The sequence below is a fragment of the Podarcis muralis genome, chromosome 9, assembly GCF_964188315.1.
Source record: "Podarcis muralis chromosome 9, rPodMur119.hap1.1, whole genome shotgun sequence".
Taxonomy (NCBI): domain Eukaryota; kingdom Metazoa; phylum Chordata; class Lepidosauria; order Squamata; family Lacertidae; genus Podarcis; species Podarcis muralis.
Genome location: NC_135663.1, coordinates 42,090,981 through 42,110,760, shown reverse-complemented (window position 1 = coordinate 42,110,760; position 19,780 = coordinate 42,090,981). Strand labels below are relative to the sequence as shown.

At 41.6% G+C, this 19,780-nt stretch overlaps 1 pseudogene; it reads right to left on the bottom strand.

Moving 5' to 3' along the window:
* Positions 1 to 10,959: 10,959 nt before the first annotated feature.
* LOC144328948 (U6 spliceosomal RNA) lies at positions 10,960 to 11,051 on the bottom strand (annotated as a pseudogene).
* Between the last annotated feature and the right edge of the window lie 8,729 nt (positions 11,052 to 19,780).

Here is a 19,780-nt window from a genome sequence, read left to right as displayed (position 1 = left end):
AGCCGTGTCAGACGTTCAGCTTCTGAAAAATGTTCGCAAACCGGAACTCTTACTTCTGGGTTTGCAGCATTCAGGAGCCGATTTGTTCGACAACTAAGCCATTTAAGAACCAAGGTACCACTGCAGTAACATAAACTCAATACTAGAAGTCTCCAGCCAAATAATTAGATGTGTATTACAAACCAATGCCCACAGTCCCTTGCTTTTCACCTTATTTTGTCTCACTTCCTTTAACTATCTTATCTCTTGGCCACTGTCCCTAGTACACTTGCCCCTTTCTGGCCTTAAGCATTGCGAGGTTTCTTTATCTTTCCTCCCTCTCGTCCTAAACACACACACAATTCTGATATATCTGAATTAATGAAGTCATATGGCTATCTTTCGGCTTAGGATTTCTTTGTTTGTGAAAGCCTGCACATTGCTAACTAGTCGCAGATGTCTGGATCTAATGAACAGAAGCAAATGATTCATTTTCCTCATTATTCAATCATTCCAAGATGCATTTAAACATCTGTTATGTAAGTCTTCTCAATGGCAGTCCAAAACATCTGATGCATTTTTATCCCAAAATGACAGACTATAGGAATAGCAAAAATCATGCTTATTTCTGGAACCTATGGGAAATATCACGATGGTTTCAGTAAAATCAGTTCCAGGTCCATCCTTTGGTGGCTGGAAATCAAAAGAAACAGAAATAAAAATCAATTACTTCAAATGTTACTATGTTTTCTTAAATATTCAGGAGTGTTTTCATAATCTCTCCCCATAATACTTAATTATCTGGGACATAGAACACTATTACGTGACTGAAAATGGCATCGATGCAAAAGGAAGAGATTGGAAGTTGCTTCCTTGGTGGAGGAACTCAGATCTTTTGTATCACACATAGTACCACAACATAGAAAATGTTTCATATTTACAATGCATAAAGGGCAGAGCAACTCTGTTTACTGCTGCATTGATGGAGCAGCCACTGTATCTTATACATACTCAGACCAGGAGGGGAGGGGAAAAACACACAACCATAACATACAAAAACAACATTAAAATGACAAACATGCCCACAGTGTTCCTGGAAACACCAGCAGTGGCAACCAAATAGAAACTATGCAAGTGATTGCCACCACACATGGAGCTAATGAACTCCATGTTTGGGTTGGTATAAAGTTCTGCCATTGACAGGGGTGCAGCCATGGATTTAGGTGGTATAGGATACAGCATAAATGTGCTCATCCTCTGTATTGCCCCTCATAGTGACTGCACAATGTTTCAGCCATTCTGCCAATGTATCTGGAGGGTTCTGCTGGCATATCTATTATGCCAGTAGCATATCATGAGTTCCATTATATCCCATAGCCCCTCAATCAGCACAACTTGAGTATATTTGGACTGCACCCTAAACATCCTAGAACTAGGGCTGCCATACATCCACAATTTCCCAGACATTTCTGGGATTTCAAAGGCAGAACTGACATCTGGGGGGAATTTCCAAAAGGCAGCGCTTTGTCCTGGATCTTAGGCAAGTCAATAAAAAACCACCCTATCAGAACTCACACTACAGCCTTGAATTTCACTATGGTAGTCATGTCCTATATTATTGTGAAATATTCTATAGTTATGAAATGTTGTCTACAGAATATATTATAAATACATTTGTTGTAACCATCTGGTACTCAAAATTTAACATATTGCAGCTGCCTTGTCACTGGTCTCTTCTTATAATCCAGGTTTGGTCTCAGAAATCCAAGACATTTAACGTCATATCTTCCAAATGATCATTCCTCCACCCCATGAAAGCTTTTATTTATTTATTTTAAAAAATTAAGAAATCAACAGAAAAGCTCCTGAATTAGACCTGTGCTTTTTATGCTTTTAGAAATTAATAGTAGGGCAGTGGATGTTGGTGACAGCAAACACGGAAAACAAAGCATTTTAACAATACCTTCAGGCTGTAGTTCCTTCTCCAAAACCATTTTTTTAAAACTTACCCATCTATCACTTCAATGAATTTGTTTCAAGTTGTGGCTAATGAAAGGACAGTGAGGTGTGGGGACGGGAGGCTTGAACATTGCTCAGTCTGGGAAGGAACTTCATCAGGTGTCAGAACTTAATGCGACAAGTTTGTGCTTGTTCCTTTCTCTTCACCCTTGAGTTGGCCCAGGATTTGGACCTGGCAACAGTCGGGAGTTTTTAATTCACAGCAGCCAGGCTTTCCCCTGCAGAACACAAGAGACTTGGAATCCAGTATCAGATGATGCTTTTGAAGGGGATGTATGGGGAAACCCAGCCAGATGGGCAGGGTATAAATAATAATATTTTTTAATTTTAATTTTAATTTTAATTTTAATTTTAATTTTAATTTTAATTTTAATTTTAATTTTAATTTTAATTTTAATTTTAATTTTAATTTTAATTTTAATTTTAATTTTAATTTTAATTTTAAATTTTAATTTTAATTTTAATTTTAATTTTAATTTATGTATGTGAAAACTATTTCTGCATCCATTCCTTCTTGCCAGCCTCTTCATTTTAGAACATTAAAATGCATCTTAATCAACTTCCTTCTCCATTCCAATGCAGGGCACATATGTAGGAGTCTCAGGGAAGCAGCTGAGGTTGGGAGGGTCTTTTATGAGCTTTGGTTGATATGCCAGTTACACTTGCTGATGAAAGATGCAAGACCTGGCCACTGTCATCAGTGTTTTGGTCACTTCCAGACTGGATTATTGTAGTGTTTCCTACAATCTTTGAAGACGGTCTGGAAACTTAAAGCTTTTGCAGAATGCTAATGTAGAATGCTTGATTACTGACAGGTTGAAGTTGGTGCTCTCATATATATCACCTTTTCTAAAAGATCTGTAACAGACTCCATTAATTTCCAAGCTCAGTTCAAGGACCTGGTTTTAACTTTTAAGCCCCAAATGTCTAAGGAGGTGCCAGTTATCTCAGAGAACACTTTCTCCCCTATAAAACTCCTCGACATTTGAGATTCACCAATGAGGTTCTACCACAGGTTCCATACTTGGCAAGGGATACAAGAAGCAAAAGATTTATTTCCACTGGAGCTTTGGAACACCTTTTCACCTTCACACCTTTTATTTCTCTTGTACAGTACCAGACTGGCCCGACTAGAAGCTTCCCTCTCATGACAAATACCGGGGACGGATGGACTTTAATCAGGTCCACAATGCAGCCGAAAAGGACTTCAAAAATCTTCCCTGTGCATTTCGGTCTTGATTCCTGTCCCCCCCCCCCTACTTTTTTTAAAACCTCCCATTAAGCTATACATTTGATGCAATGGGCAGTTTGGTCCTTACTGTCTAGTAAGTATGCACAGTGTTTCAGTCAAAGACAACACACATATGCAAATATATGTGGCATTAAACTCTATTGAACTCAGTGGACCTTGGTCATGAGTAAATACTCAAATAATTGAGCTATCATTGTAAAAAAAAGAAAGAAAAAGAAACAACACTTCTACACTACTTCATATCCCTGTACAGTGGTACCTTGGTTTATGAACTTAATCCGTTCTGGAAGTCCATTCTTAAACCAAAGTGTTCTTAAACCAAGGCGTGGTTTCCCATAGCAGTGGGGGATTCAATTTACAAATGGAACACACTCAACAGGAAGCGGAAACATGTTCTGATTCCAAGGCAGAGTTCACAAACCAAAACACCTACTTCTGGGTTTGAAGCGTTCTTAATTCATGTTGTTCATAAACTAAGCTGTTCTTAAATCAAGGTACCAATGTCATATGAATACTGTGAAAATTACTATTTTTCAAATCTTCTAAAGCATACATACATCCTGCATGGGGAAAAATATCCGATACCTGAGTTCCTCCAGCTGAAGGGGCTACAGAAATTAGTGCAAATGCAGCACACCCCAGAACACATTCTGCTGACAGAGCCTTTGCACTGGCAAAGATGGCAGAATGGCCCAAACAAAACAGTGTCAAGGGGGAATGTAGGGATGGACACACTGTCGCCATATCTAATGCTGCTTTAGTCCACAGCTACATCCTTGTCAACAGTCCAATTCTACGCCAGCCCCAAACCTGGCACAAATAATTTCCTCCCCATTGACTTCAACAGGAGGCAGGAAACAGCAACTTCCACCTTCTGTGACTCCGTCCACATTAGCCAATGGCTGCCCTTATTGCTGGCTCCTCCCATTGGCTGCTTGGCCAAAAGAAGGCTTATCCTGCCCTGGGTGGTCTTGAATGCTTATCCTAGGAGACCTGTGCATGCTCTTTACAGACAGACTTTAATCAGGTGCTATGTTTATGTAGCCCCACCTTCTTCCCTCTGGCCTGAATGGATGCCTGAGGAAACTGGTTTCTGTGCCATTGGGGCCAATGGAATTTGGACACTGTGTTGCCATTCTGTATATTGTGTGTAAGCGGGGCTGCAAGGGTATGTCCTTGTTGTCATGAGTTCCTTGGCTGACTGGCACAGTCCCTGATTGGTGGGCACTGGCAGTGTTCCCAGGGATGCTGGGGGCTGCCTGTCATTTTTAATGCAGCTATTGTATTTTCTGGTTGCTTTTTTCTATCCTGGGCCAAGGTTACTTTGATGCAATGGCTGTTCAACTTGTATAGGGGTGGTGCAATGCACCCTGGCATTATGTTAGCCTAGGCTTGCTCTATAAGCATCAGAGGCTTTGTGCACCAGTTCTGTAGGAATGTCTGTATCTATCCATGCTTTAAAAATATGTTTCTGTAATAGCATCCATATGCACCTTGAATACAAGAAAGAAACTGCAAGACAGCTTGTCTGTGAAAAAAAGCTCCCCCCCCCCTTATGCTGCCCATCCTACCATTTGGCATTTAGCCAATTGTAGTAGATGGTGGAGGGGCTGCAAAGAGCTCTGGAAGAAAGAATGTGCATGTTAAGCAGAGCACAGCTTTTGTGAGGGGTGAGAAAAATAAGGGAAACATTCTCCACTGCCAAAGAACCAAGTGGTAAATACAGAAGACAGGGAGGGGTGGGGGATAAATTGTCAGAGGCTGCTGAATAGCCGCCAATATGTTTAGAACAGCTCAGAATGTGCATAGACTATTAAGGCTATTCCTCAATGCCAGTGTGCATTTTTTTTAATTTTTTTACAAACCTCTTTTTCTATACAACTCAAAGTAATCTAAAGTAAATATAATAAAAACTTGAGTACAGAGCAAATATTGGTTGATGTTGTTTTAAAAGGCTTAAAATCTACTGTAATTAACAATACATTCCATCATATAGTTCAATCTACCAACAATGAAAGCTTATTGGGCACTTGTCCAAATAGGAAGATTTGAACCAGTTTTCTGACAGTTATTAATGTGTGTGTGTGTGTGTGTGTGTGTGTGTGTGTGTGTTTAAACCCTCCCAAGTCCAAGGTTCGGTAATGCTTTTATATAGGACCAACCATTTAGTCACAAAAATGTGGCAGGCGTTCAAGTTCTCCAGAACTCTTCATTAGGGTAGACGTTAACAAAGCAGAGTGTGGTGGGGTAAAGGGGGGACGACGACGACAACAACAACAAGGAAGTACAAACATTAAGCTTGATGCTGTAGCCATGAGGTCATCCTGTAGAGTCATTTCCAAGATTCAGATTGCAAACTGATGAAGTCCGTCCCAGGTGCTCCAGATATCTGCTAACACAGGGGTCAGCAACCTAAGGCCCATGGGCCACAAGCGGTGCCCGGGGTTTGTTTAACCAGCCCAGCAGCTGTTCCCGAACCGCGCTGCCTGCTTGGCGAGTCCCCACGCATGCGCAGATGCCGGAAATCGTGAGCATGGGCGCTCACAATCTGGCCAACGGAGGGATCTCCGCTGGAGTGAACTGGCGAGGTAAACTTTGCCAACCCCTGAGCTAGCACTCCTAAGAAACAATGGCTGCTTTCCTCATTGTTAGAAACAAATAATATAAAGAACGATTTGACTACTTGCTAATGGCAGCTAGACCGAACATCACATGCTTTTGGAAGTACATGGATAAAGCCACGGTAGAAATTTGGTATGACAAAGTCTGATTTTTGGTGATGTCAGAAAAGCTAAGCTTTTCACAGAGAGAGATCTCAAGATATGACATTTTTTATTTAGTGTGGTTTGACTTTACTAAATATATAAATGAGGGGGTAGAGGCCCCTGATATACCAGCAAGGCATACAAGGTTTGTGAAACTCGTAATAGCTAAAAGCCTTGCTATCAAAGATCAGTCATCAGTACCTTGGGAACTCTATGGTGCATGCTATGGAACTTGTGAAGAGAGGCAGAATAATCAGACTAAGCACCAAGCTTGGCTTTATATCTTATTTGCTTTTACTTGCATTTGTGGTAATTCTGGGCATTTCTCTCTTGTGTTTGTTATTTATGATTTGTAGCCTTTGACTTAAGAATAAAATAAAATTATCCATATACAGAAGCTTTCTGGGCTGACAATTGAATCTATGTAGCAGCAGGCTAGTATTTTTTTTAGATATTTAAGCAATGAATTTGGGTCATATGATGGGCTGTGCTGATATTGAAATGAGGTCGTTTTAATCTGTTTCAGGGTTGGTAATCTGGTACAGAGGGGATGAGCTAGCCCAGTGGACATGATACCAACCTTCCTGGGGTACCCTAGCATTTATAGGCACCATGTCAGTGACCCCAACCTTAGAAGGTCTAACTATACAAGACTTGTGGATGAGCGGGTGTGTATGTGTGGAAATCTGGATTGGGCCACAATGCTGGGTGAGGAGGTATTAATCTTTTCTTGCAATGCTTTTGCAATGACCCCTGCCCCAAAGCTGGTGTTTGTCCCACTAGAGGACACTTAGGTGCACAGACAATGCAGACTCTTGGGATGAAATCAATCATCAGGCTCCGATACCATCACTGGAAGAATTCATTTCCTGTAAGACTAAGATAATGTACATGCACTTATAAATGCCCCCATGTATGAACTCACCAACTCAGATTTCACCTGGAAATAAGTGAGGAGGTATGCATTATTACATAAGCCAGATGTATATATGCATTATTTATATGAAAGGTAAGAGGGTGTGGGGAGAAACAGTAGATAAAATTACACTGGGCTTCTAAGGTGGCTTATAGGTACTGTCCATAAAATACATTAGTTTTACAGTGCAATCCTAATCCTACCCCCCACTTGCCTGAGAGTATGTCCTATTGAATTCAGTGAAGTTTACTTATGAGTAGACATGTATACAATTGCACTGTTAAATTCACACACACACACACACACACACACACACACACACACACACACACTATGGCTTCTCATTGCTTATTCTAACCAATATGCTTTCCTTATTTTTTCACAACTTTCCCCTTCATCCTTAACAAATGACATGCTTAAAGGATGGCCCCTTATCAGGTTGCATTTTTTCCTGGTGAGAGGAGATGCGAACTGAAATGGGCATGGGTTGGGAAATCCTGATGGCCTGTAGAGAAAGAAACATTTGGCTTTCAGGCTTCAGGTTTCCAACCTCTGTTCCAGAAGTTTGATAATTTCCACCAATTAACACAGAACAGACTAAGGTGAGACAAAAGAAGACAGGTGGGACAACGAGAAAGAAGATTGCATTAAGATAGCCAAGAGATGGTCAAGTCATGCGCCAGAGTTTTTGCCAAGAGGAACAGCCATATTTTCAAAATGTAATAAAGGTAGAAGTGGCACATTTTAGCGAATTACTTAATATAGGGAGCAAAGGAGAAAGAGTGGGGAGTCAAGATAAAGCCAAAGCTTGAACAGTAACATTTGCCCATGGATAAAAAGGGTATGAGAGAAGGGCTGGAGGAAAGATTGAACATACTGAGTTTGAGATGATGACACCAAACATCAAAGCTGAAATACTGAAGAGGCAGTTCATGATGCAGGACTGGAATGAAAAGGAGAGTTTAGGGGGTGTGTAATCTGTACAGGAGGCACTGAAAGCTGTGGGATTTGATGAAGTCACCCAGGGACAGTGAGTAAAGGCTAGAGAAGAGCAGAGGGCCAAGAACAGATCCCCGAGGAACAACGCAAAGAGAAAACAGACTTGCTAATCATGATGTGGTCATGACCATGTGTGCCTTTGCGTATTTGGTCTCTGCTTTGCTCACCCAGTTCAACTTCAGCAACATCCTCATACTCACAAGAGAAACAGGCAAATCTCCCGTTGTATTTCAGTACTCTTTAATTACTGCAAGCTAGAGAACAAAGCAATTAATGGCAAGACACCAGGGGGAAGAATGCAGAGGATAATAATTAAGAAAGGGGGGTGGGAATAATCTAGGACAGAAACAATGGATTTTGGAAGAGAAATGCTTTGGCACCAGCGGGGAAAGTTAAAAAAAAAAGGCAAAACAAAACTATTGTCTTGGTATTCCTTCTGCTATCAAGAAACAGTCCTCCCAATCTCTGTGTTCCATTTTCATCCATCTATTCAGGGTTCCAGCAAGCACATTTATTTTAGGATTTATTTGGTACATGTTAGTTGGCACTTGGATTGCCAATGTGCATAGGGGGAGGGAGGAACAGTCCAGTCTGTTCCCTTAAGCAGGGGTTTAATAGGGAGAAATCAGCAGGCGAGAAGCTTTTTATGGCATGGAGCTAAATATTATCATCTGCTAATTGCTGCAGATCACACTGTTGTTAAAGAGACAACTAAAGGGGTTGCTTCAAAAGTTGGCAATCCTAGTCGGCATGCAGCAAAAAGTTATCCAAATCACACACTCTAGCTCTGCAATACCTCAACCCATATTCCATTAAAAAAAAAAGGTGTGCAATGTTCCCCAGCCATGTATAATAGCTCTGATTTTCCTTATCTATTACAGTTTTGCTATACTGTCAGTGGGGGCTAAAATGGTTTAGCAAGTGGAATATGAACATCGCTATATGCACTGGATCAAGCATAAAGGTTTTGATTAATGGTGGACTGCTCCTCTCTTTCAATGATAGCTGTCAGTCTGCAATCAAGTCTTCAAATGCACTACTTTTGTGAACTAAAGACAGTGTTGTAGAACTATAAACAGATTCTAGTTGGGTCATCTTATGTGGTCAGGTCACATAATACCACAACTTTTAAAGGTGACGAACACAGGCATCAAAGACAGAAAAAGCTAATGCATTTGATAAAACATCCCAAGGGGATTGATATGAACCAGAAGTTTCAAATCAAAGGGCTGAATTATGTAAACATCATTCATGAACTGGCAAAGCCCAATCTAGCTGAAGTTCCAAAATAAAGTTCTTAATTTGATTTTAATCTAAATCCTTTAACATTTCCCATGGTTTGAATGTGTCTCACCTCAAAAGTATCGGTTTGGTGGTGTTTTTTAAAAAAGTTGGCAGAGGTGCATAGATTCTGGGTCTTTTATCCTTTTGAATATTGAGCTTGCTGTATGAAATGTATTGTTGGATGGCATGGCTTCAAGCAACACCTTCATGTTTTAATGCTACTACATGCGTAACTAACTGCAGAGCTAAAGTAGGTGAAATAAAAAATGAATTAGATTGCTACATGCTAAAATGCTGAAGTTTCATAGCAGGGCTTGAAACTGCAAACGATGTTTCAGCCCAGTTTATTTTGAGGCTAATTTCAGCAACAACGTTTTTAAAAGCTTTCATGGCCTCAAGCATGACATCCATTAATTATGCAAGTTCTTCTACTACATTGTCATCAAAATCTAGGCTGGTGAAGTCTTTGTTGCCAGAATATATGTCAAATATTCACAGTTTCAGGTCTGTTCAAGGACTGAGAATGGGCTGTTGATGATGTACTTGGGTAAAATTATTTATTTGTGATCTGATACCTGAATTCTGGCAGCTTTGTGTGGTTTTAAAGCGAATACCAAAAATGTATGGTTTATTTATTTTTTAAAGAATACTTGTATGCTGCAATTTCATTTAAAAATGTCAATTTGGTTTTCAACAGCTATAGCAGGCTTCCTCAACCTCGGCCCTCCAGATGTTTTGAGACTACAATTCCCACCATCCCTGACTACTGGTCCTGCTAGCTAGGGATCATGGGAGTTGTAGGCCAAAAACATCTGGAGGGCTGAGGTTGAGGAAGCCTGATCTATAGTGTTGTGAGTTGTATAAGGCTCAAGTTCCTTCTAATCACCTGGATCCAGTATGGATTAAAATCTAATGGAGGATTCCATTGTTGAATTAGCCAGGCAAGGGTCATAGTTGCTACCTAGGTAACTGCATGTATGGTGATTAGTATAACTAAAGAGGTTGCTCTGTACCAATGGGCTCATGGGTAGACCTCCCTCCCTCACCTGGCTGCTGGCGAGGAGGACAATAGCCAGATTAGAGTGTGTGACAGCTGGGCAAGAAGCAGGCAGAGAAGCCAGAGAGAAAGAGCCATGCTTTATTTCGGCTGGAATCCATGGCTGTGACTATGGGAGAAGCAAGTCCTTCAGCAGTGCTAATGCTGTGAGCCCCTCCATCTTAGGCTCAGGTTGTAGATACGTGTAAATAAACCATATGTTGTAAAGAAGCCACAGTTTCCACTGTCCCTCATTCCAAGGAAACCGAACCCTGGGTAAGCGCTTGGAACCCCTGGAGCCTCGCACCACTCAGAGAATGGGGTGGCATGCAAGAATATATATACAGATCACCAACTAGCTATTACAGAAAGTGGTTATCTTAAGCCTGGTGACAATTGTGTGATGTTGGTTTTTCAGTCACACATAATGAAAGGCATCTTTGTGCAAGGATTCAGACATTGGCTGCAGCTCTTATGCATAAACACAACAGGTTGGATCCTGAGTAAGTTAGTTGCGGATGGATCCCAATGAAACCAATGTGAAAAGTTAGTCATGACTTTATGAACTCCCATTGATTTCAATGGGAACTAAGTTTTACTAACTTAGCCTGGAATGACAACTGCACATTCTGTGCTTTTGCTGTAGCAATTGTGATGTGTGGAATGACCCTAAGACTGAAACACATTCAAAATTATCACATGTTAGCAAAAAAATATGGAACGCTTCACGAATTTGCGTGTCATCCATGCTAATCTTCTCTGTATCGTTCCAATTTTAGTATATGTGCTGCCGAAGCAGCAAGGGTTCTTTTAGCAAAGTATTGGAAGACACAAGAACTACCAACGCTGGAAGAATGGCAGACGAAGGTGATCGACTACATGGGACTGGCGGAGAAGACTGGCAGAATCCGTGACCAAGGAAAAGAGACGGTGGAAGAAGATTGGAAGAAATTTAAAGTATATCTTAAGAACTGTTATAAAATTAATGAGTGCTAAAATGCCAAGGGTAATGAAAAAAACAGAATTACAGCTGTAAATGACTAAGTAAGAAAAGAAGGGAAAAAAGAAAATGAGTAATCAGTTAATTGAAGTGAGAGGTTGCTGAAGAAATCTTAAAACAGGGATGCAGAAAGGGGAGGCATGGGGAAGTCGGGAAAGTAAGATTTATGAAAAAGAGGTTTTGAAATTATACGTGTCTATATGTTTGTTTGTCTATGTATTGTGTATTGTATTGTCTTTAATTTATGTTGGAAAATCAATAAAAATTTATAAAAAAAACAAACACACAATTATCACATGGATGAGATCTAAGTGGCATGCTTGAATTCTCACATTTTCTCAAGTTAGTGCACAGAAGAAATTTGGGGACCATTCTGCAATATTGCTATTTATTAGTACTTTTCATAAAATTATTACCTTACCTTTCTGTATTAAAGCATCCAAGGCAGATAGCTTGCAATTCCAATAAAAACACCTTAAAACAACTCACAATTCCAATAATAAAGTACAATAAAGCAACTATCAATACACAGAAACAAGCGAATAAAAACAGGCACGGACATAAAGAACCACCAGCTAAACTAAACACATCAATGAGCAGCAGGAGCAGAACCTAATCAACTTGGCAGGACAAGACACCTTTCTGAACATGGTGGCGTTTACCTGTTGGCAGAAGGCCATCAAAGAGAGTGCAAAATGGACCTCAGGGCTGGGGCAGTCCCCTTATCTATTGTTTTTAGGTGGTTACAATTGAGCTAAACTTGGAAAGTCAAAGGGCTTGTGAGTTTTATTATGAGCCCCCTACCTCACCCCCAATAATTTGAGCACTGCCCTATGGTGTTGATCAATAGGACTCTCCAGTGCCCTTTTTGAATTCTAATGTCTTGCTTCCTTGTTTTCACATGTCTACAGATTTTTGACAGCAGAGTATTTCCAAACTGATCTACGTGCGTCATAGACAAACTTGATATTTGACTTAACACTTCCTGTTGCTTTAATAAAAGGTATCACTTTATCTACATTTATGTCTAACACTGTTTACACTTCCTTTTATCGAGCTAAAACACAAAGGCACATCTGAAGTACTAGATATGCTTGGAGCTATGTCAGAGTACGCTGACTGTAAAATTACCAGAAAGGGTGACGTTGATACTTCTTTGCACTCTGGCCTTCTTCTCAATTTGGAACGAAGGTGGTTAGGAGGAAAACACATCAAGGCTCTGTATTTCATAAATTACAAAATAGATATGGTTTGTTGCTAATGTAGTATGTACACTTCCCAAACCAGTAATGGGTGTGCACTGGGTACAGAGTACACTGGAGTGTGTAGCCAGCCACACAGAGTGATGGATTTCTGTAAACACATTGAACTGGAGACTGTTATGCCTCTTTTTTTGTTTATTAACATAAAGCAATGAAATCACCAATGAAATCACATAGCTCAAGGCTATGTTCAGCAAATGTAGTGACACAAATGCTTCATGGTGCATGTAGCCCAGAACTTTAAGCTGCTAGTTTTGGCATTTTAAAACAGAGATGGCGAATCTGTGACTCTCCAGATATCTTTGGACTCTTAACTCCCATTACCCATGACTCTTGGCCATGCTGTCAGGGGCTGATGGGAATTAGAGTCCAATAACATCTAGAGGGGGACGCGGGTGGCGCTGTGGGTAAAACCTCAGTGCCTAGGACTTGCCGATCGCATGGTCGGCGGTTCGAATCCCCGCGGTGGGGTGAGCTCCCGTCGTTCGGTCCCAGCTCCTGCCCACCTAGCAGTTCGAAAGCACCCCCAAGTGCAAGTAGATAAATAGATACCGCTTTATAGCGGGAAGGTAACGGCGTTTCTGTGCACTGCACTGGTGCTGGCTCGCCAGAGCAGCTTTGTCACGCTGGCCACGTGACCCGGAAGTGTCTTCGGACAGCGCTGGCTCCCGGCCTCTTAAGCGAGATGAGCACGCAACCCCAGAGTCGGACACGACTGGCCCGTACGGGCAGGGGTACCTTTACCTTGGACTATGTAGCTGCTCCTGTTTTAAGCACTTTCACAGTTTGAGATGACTGGCTTAGCGGTGAATTTATAGCCCATTCATGAAAGCATCCCTCCATGTTACAGTGAAAACCCAGTTTTATGCTTTTTTGGTTTCGTCAGATCATCAGCACCTCAACTCCCTTACTCTCTTATTTTCTTTATCTTCCTGCTTTTTTGTCCCACTTTGATTGAAAAGCCAATACTTCTGCATATGACCTTTCACCCCTCCTGCTTTAGTTTCTTTGTCCATAGCAAAGCTGAGTCTGTAAGGTCCAGCCTCCTAATTCCACTGAAGGCAACTCTCTGGCTCTAAGCTTCTCCCAGTTTTTGCACCTTGCTTTCCGGTGACAGATCCACAGTTTAAAGCTTTGTGTGAGTGGTTTTCCTTTTCTCTTTTGTCCTGGTGCTTTCCTTGGGAAAACCTCAAATGGTAAAATGTGGGTTTTCCTGGGAAAACAGCAAGATTAAAAAAAAAAAAAAACACCCAACACCAACACCTGCAGACGTGGAACTTTAAAACCTGGACTTGTGCCTAGAAATGTAGCACAAAAGGAAGTCTGAATAAGTCCTAAGCATATAACCTAGGCAGCATGGGTGTGTGGTCTGTGTAGTATCTTATTAACTCTTTGAAACCTATATATTTGTATAGCAGCATGTCAAACCACAGAAGCCATTATTTTCACTCTTAAATCATTTTTTAAATTCTTTTTTAAAATTTTACAATTGCAACAGTAGTGTGGTTATTACCAGCTCTCAAGAGCAGATGTGGGGAACCTTTAGACCTCCAGCTGTTGTTGAACTACAACTCCCATCAGCTCCAGAAAGCATGGACAATGGCCAGGGATGATGGCAGAGGAAATTCAGCAACATCTGGATCTCTAAAGGTTCCCCACACCTACTCTAGAGCAAGCACACTAATGTTGGTTCTTTAGTGGTCATTGCTTAATCCCCCAAAGTAAGAAAGGTATTCATAGGCAATGCAATCTTGCCATTAAGACCCCAATAGTAGTATTGCTAATTTCCCCAAAAATTGTTTTTTGATTAATACACCTGCAGAGTATGTGTTCATGCGCTCACCTGGTATCCACCTTCTATAAACCAGATTAAGACATAAAAAGCATAATACATAAAAAAAGAACAGATTAAGACTTTGCTGCTTTATTGAGTTTTAATGTGTTGTCATTGTTGTAATATTGTATTATAAATGGTATTCTAAATTGTATGTGCAGGATGCCAAGCAAATTTCTTAAGGAAACAAACTCCATTTCATGCAGCAAAGAAGCCAAAAGGCGGTTGAGCAACAGCATGGCAAATAGTGGCTGAGTTGTAAGCTGGATGTACAATTAAACAAACACATTCCTCTTCACAGTGAGGTGAAAATCAATCCAGATCCATTCAGGCCACATATTCTCCATGACAATATGGTGATGTGAATTGGCCCCTCTAAGCTAAACTGTGCTTGCAAAACAATTGTAATTCTCTAAAGAGAAGCCAAATCCATTTTATGAAAGGAAGCTTCTGCCAAGAGTATCGTGGCTTTATACAAACACTTGATTGCCCTTGCTGACAAGAAAGGTCATTCTCATTCGGAGTCCTCTATTCCTGTTTTGAATCAGCTGATCTGTGCAGAAGGCAGACTGCCTGGCATGCCAGAATGCACATTTCAGCCAGCATCCTCTGCTCACTGTTTGGAAGGGAACTCGGCTGTCTAGCAAGCAACTGCGGCAGTCCCAAATGCAGAGAGAGAGAGAGAGAGTGAGAGAGAGAGAGAGCAGTAGCTGCAAATCGCTAAGTGCTTCTGGCTTGTCAGAGGTGTCAAACAAACTAATAGCACTCTGAGAAAAAAAGGCACTGGAATTCAGTAATGTGCTTGGCAAGTGCAAACAAACTGACCATCAAAAATATGTGCAGATTGCATAGTGTCATAGAAACAGAGTAAGATTAGACCACAAAATCATACAAAACAGTCTCTTGTTGCAAGGCAGGACCAAAGCAGCAGCAGTATATTCGAGTTTACTTGGAAAGTCCCACTATGTTCAATGGTGCTTACACCTTAGGCAAAGGTGGGAAGGATTGCAGTCCTTAATCCCCAAAGTACTGACTTAATTTTGACCTCTTTTTTAGAAGGGAGTGTCCTATGGCACATTGCTATCTGACCCAGGACCTTTGAAGGGGTGTGTGTGCTATAAATGAAATAAAAGCAGGTGCCACTTGCAAACTCAGTATGAGATAGGAAGCGCAGAAGAGTCCTTCCTTAAATCAAACACCGCCACTTACTCAGTATGACAGATAGATGATAGATAGATGATAGATAGATAGATAGATAGATAGATAGATAGATAGATAGATAGATAGGCAGGCCAGTGGCTGGGCTTGCAGGTGTGGGAATGGTGGCAAGCAAGTAGGTGGGCCAGAGGTGAGGGGTGCTCACTCTGCCTCCTGTGCATAGGGGTTCACCTTGCCTCAGAGTTGGGCTTTCCCTGCACCACACTGCATTCTGGGAAAGGAGGGAATTAAGTCCTCCCTGTTTCAGAGGGCATCCCGGAAGGAAACCTCATATTTGGTAAAGGTCTGCTTTTAGACTGAAAATGCCCTTCCCCAACCTGGTGGCCTCCGAGCTATGCTGACTGGGGCTGATGGAAGTTATAGCCTGATCCTGAGGGCATCTGCTTGTAGAATGCTGCACTGCACTAATGGAAAAGAGAAGGCAGACCTCTTTCACTTTAGAATAGCAGGTGATCAATACAGTACTGTAATTAGAAGCAAATATTCCTTGTTGCTTTGTGGCAGCAGAGCCAAAACCACATTGTGGTTATGAGAGAGAGAGAGAGAGAGAGAGAGAGAGAGAGAGAGAGAGGGAGAGAGAGTGTTTTGTGTGTGCCCCTTAAATACATTATTTTACTGCCAAACATTGAAGGAGGCCAAGTATCGGCAAGCCAAGTAAACCCTCCTCCTCTATATTTACAAATGTACCAAATGGCCTAAGAACTTTAGAGGACATGTAAGAGCTGGCTCACAATGTATTTCTAAATGAAATGCTCAAAGGTGCTATAGAGTCAAGACCTCTTGCTACTTGGTGGGAGAAAGCAGGCAGCAGCTAGTGGGATGCTGTTGGCTTGCAAGGTCACAAGGACAATATGTCACAATGTCGCAAGTGTCACCAAATAGCCCTTGTGTCCTCCAAAGCTGTCTGGCTTACCATTTTTCCTGTCTGCGCTGTCTAGTGAGGCAGCCAGCAACAACAGCTGCCGCAGTGCTCAGAACTCGTGCGAGCCTGCCAAGGATTAACTGATTGGTGACAATGCAGTCTGTAGACGAGCCTGCCAAGGGCAAGGAGAAAAAACGCACTTTGACTTCCAGCACCCCATCCGAAGGTTCAGGGAATAGAATGATATTCACAGGTAACCGCCGCCGTTCCATAGCCGCTTAAATGGCTGGCTGCCAAATGAAGCTGAAGCAATAGCATTCATCATATCGATGGAGCAGCGTGAGAAGTGACACTCAGCTGCTGCATCATACGCAGCATTGCATATCGTCGCTCTGTATCATGTTCTATAAATAGAGATTCGCTGGTCTGTGCTGCTAAAGGAGCATGGAAGGGCAAAAATGAACGAACCTGATCATGTAGCAGAGAAGTTTACATTTATATGACTTCTGATCTGAGTGGAACCATCTGACTGATGACATGCTGGGGAATCTAAAGTGTGGCCTTGTTGGTTCTCCTGGGCTTCTCAGCAGCTTTCAATACCATGTGTGTCTTTCTAGGTCATCTCACTGGGACAGGACTTGGAGGCATGGTTTTGCAATGGTCATAGTCCTTTCTGGGGGAGGATAAGTCCACAAGGTGGTGGGAAGCCACAATGTTCCATTTTGTCCCCGTCCCATCATGTCCCCTACCCAGTACATTCAAACATCTACATTAAACCACTAGGGAGGTCACCTGGGGGCTTGGAATGTAAATATCAGTATAATCCAGTGCAGTGATGGAAGTTGTCTGGAGGCAGTTAGGGGATGGATAAGAACAAAGCACACACACACCCTGGAGCTAAATTCTGATAAGACATAAGTCCTGTTGGTTGGGATAACTGCTGATCTGGACAGAGATGGACAAAATGAATCTAGGCAGGTTTGCCATCCTGAAGAGAGTGAGGCATATAGCCTGGGCTTTCTTCTGGATTTACTGCTACCAATGCAAAATGGCATTGGTGGCCAGGAGTGGGTTTCTTTTCCTTCATTGGTTGACTCACCAGCTGCAGTCCTATCTAGAGGAAGCAGAACTTGCCTCAGAACCACATGCTCTTTTAAAATCCAGGCTAGATTAGTATAGCATGCTCTATGCGGGGCTGTCTTTAAGGCCTATTTGGAAACTTCAGTGGGTATAGAATGCGACAGCAAGAGTGCTTGTGGGTAGGGATGTGCATCGTGAACCAGAGGGGGTCACTTCAGATAGATTTGGCCTTTTCCAAGCCAAAGCAGGATCTCTCCAACACACCCTTGAAGCTGGAAGCTCTGAAGATATTTGGGGCCATTTGGAGATAGGGATGCTAAGAAAGCTTGTAAAGTCAGTGAGTTTGCAAAATTTGAAACTTTTCTACAGAAGGAAATATCAGGAGGAGAAGGTGGGAAGGCTAGCTCTTTTGTGACTCACAGGTCTAGCTTCTAATCAAAGAGAATTATTTTACTAGAGCTCCAATCATAGTGATTTGGGGAGTGATGTTGGAATAATATATGTCCTTGTTCTTGCCTGTCCTGTGATTTTTGCTACTTCTAGTGGTACATGTCTGGGAAATGTTGGACATTCAAATACTACTCCCTATGTGTCACATGCTCACACACCATCCATGCCTGTCAAATCAGCTTTGCACTTAGTTTCTATAACTTTTGGTGCCAGCTGAACAGAACTCAGGCCCAAAGCTACTTTTTTCATTCATCATAACTCCCAAGCCCCTGCTCTCATCTTCCTTAAATTTTGCAGGTTACTTTCCCAGGGGAACCTTTACAATATATGCCATGTTCATACTAAAACAATTGACCACAAAACCACAATAAACAAAGTGATTCCTTTTAACTTCCTTCCTCCCCAAAATCAGCTTTAGTAGTGCAGAAATCTCTCTGAACATATTAGTCTAAAATTTGGCAGGCTTTAATTTTTCAGGAGGGGTTACTATTTTTGCAAATTCCATCCACTTCTGCCGAAAAGGAAACAAAATTCTGGAATGAGATCCTCCTGAAGAAAGAAAGGAGAGGATGCTCTCTACATGATTAGAGGTACCTTTAAAATATTACATTATGCATTTATTTTTTAAGGAGCCATGCATTTATTTCAAAAAACATTTCTTCTTTCTCTATCAGGGGTTTCCCATTCACTTCAGTGCAAGGGATATTCCTTCTTTCAGATAGTTATATTTGTTTCCATTTCCAAAGGAATCTTAAACAAAAAAAATATCTTAGTGATTTTAAGGGACAACCTGCTGGTTCTCTCTACTGTTTCCTTTTCATCTCACCACCTGTTCTCCATCTTCTTTATTTTCTCTTACATTTTGAAGTGAGTTAACTTTGTGTAAAGTATGCTGGGTAAGAATTAGGGTTGCTGGGGCTGAATCCAGTGGGACTCTTTCTTGTGCTGCAAAGCATAAGATTGTGTTGCATCTCCAAGGGGCTGAGAACTGATTAAAGCAGTAGCCTCTTTTTTCTATAAGGGAAAGTATCAATTTCCCCTTTTAGCTTTCTGTTCTCTAATTCATATGCATTCTCAGGGAACTCCTCTTTGCTTCTACATTTTGCCAAAGACCCTCCTTCCTTCTTTTTAAGGGGTCAAGTTTTTCCTTACTTGCCTCACACTTTGCTAGACAACTCTGGTGGCCCTCACAGCTTATAATATTGATGGGATACTTGTGGTCCTTCAGATGTTTCTGGACTACAACTCGCATTGTCTCTGACAAGTGGCCATGCTGGCAGGGATTGGGGGGAGTTTGAGTCCAACAAAATCCAGAAGGTCACTGGTTCCTCAACCCAAGCCTTCCCCCTACCACATCAGGGCCTCTAAGATCCCTCTGTTAGTGTGGTGTGAACTTGGGTGTGTAGTCTACAATGGCAGGGTAAAGGAGCTCTGTGCTTTTGGTTCTCATTTTTATTACCCCACAGATTTGGAAAGAGGCATGAGAACACCTCACCATGCTCCCCTGACATCTATGTGTTTAGCAGATATCAGAAGGAGTCGTACCCAGATGTAGCTGGGTAGAATTCACCCACACAAGGTGTGGAGCCCTAGATGGTAGCCAACAAATTATAAGAAGATGCAAGAGAAACATTTAAAGCATAACACTCCTCTGCATGTTTACTTGGAAGTAAATCCCATGCCACTTCCTCACAGGTGAGTGTGCATAGGCATAGCTGTCAACTTCCCCCCCTTTTTAAGGGAAATTCCCTTATTCTGAATAGGATTCCTCACAAGAAAAGGGAAAAGTTGACAGCTATGTGCATAGGACTGTAACCTTAAATA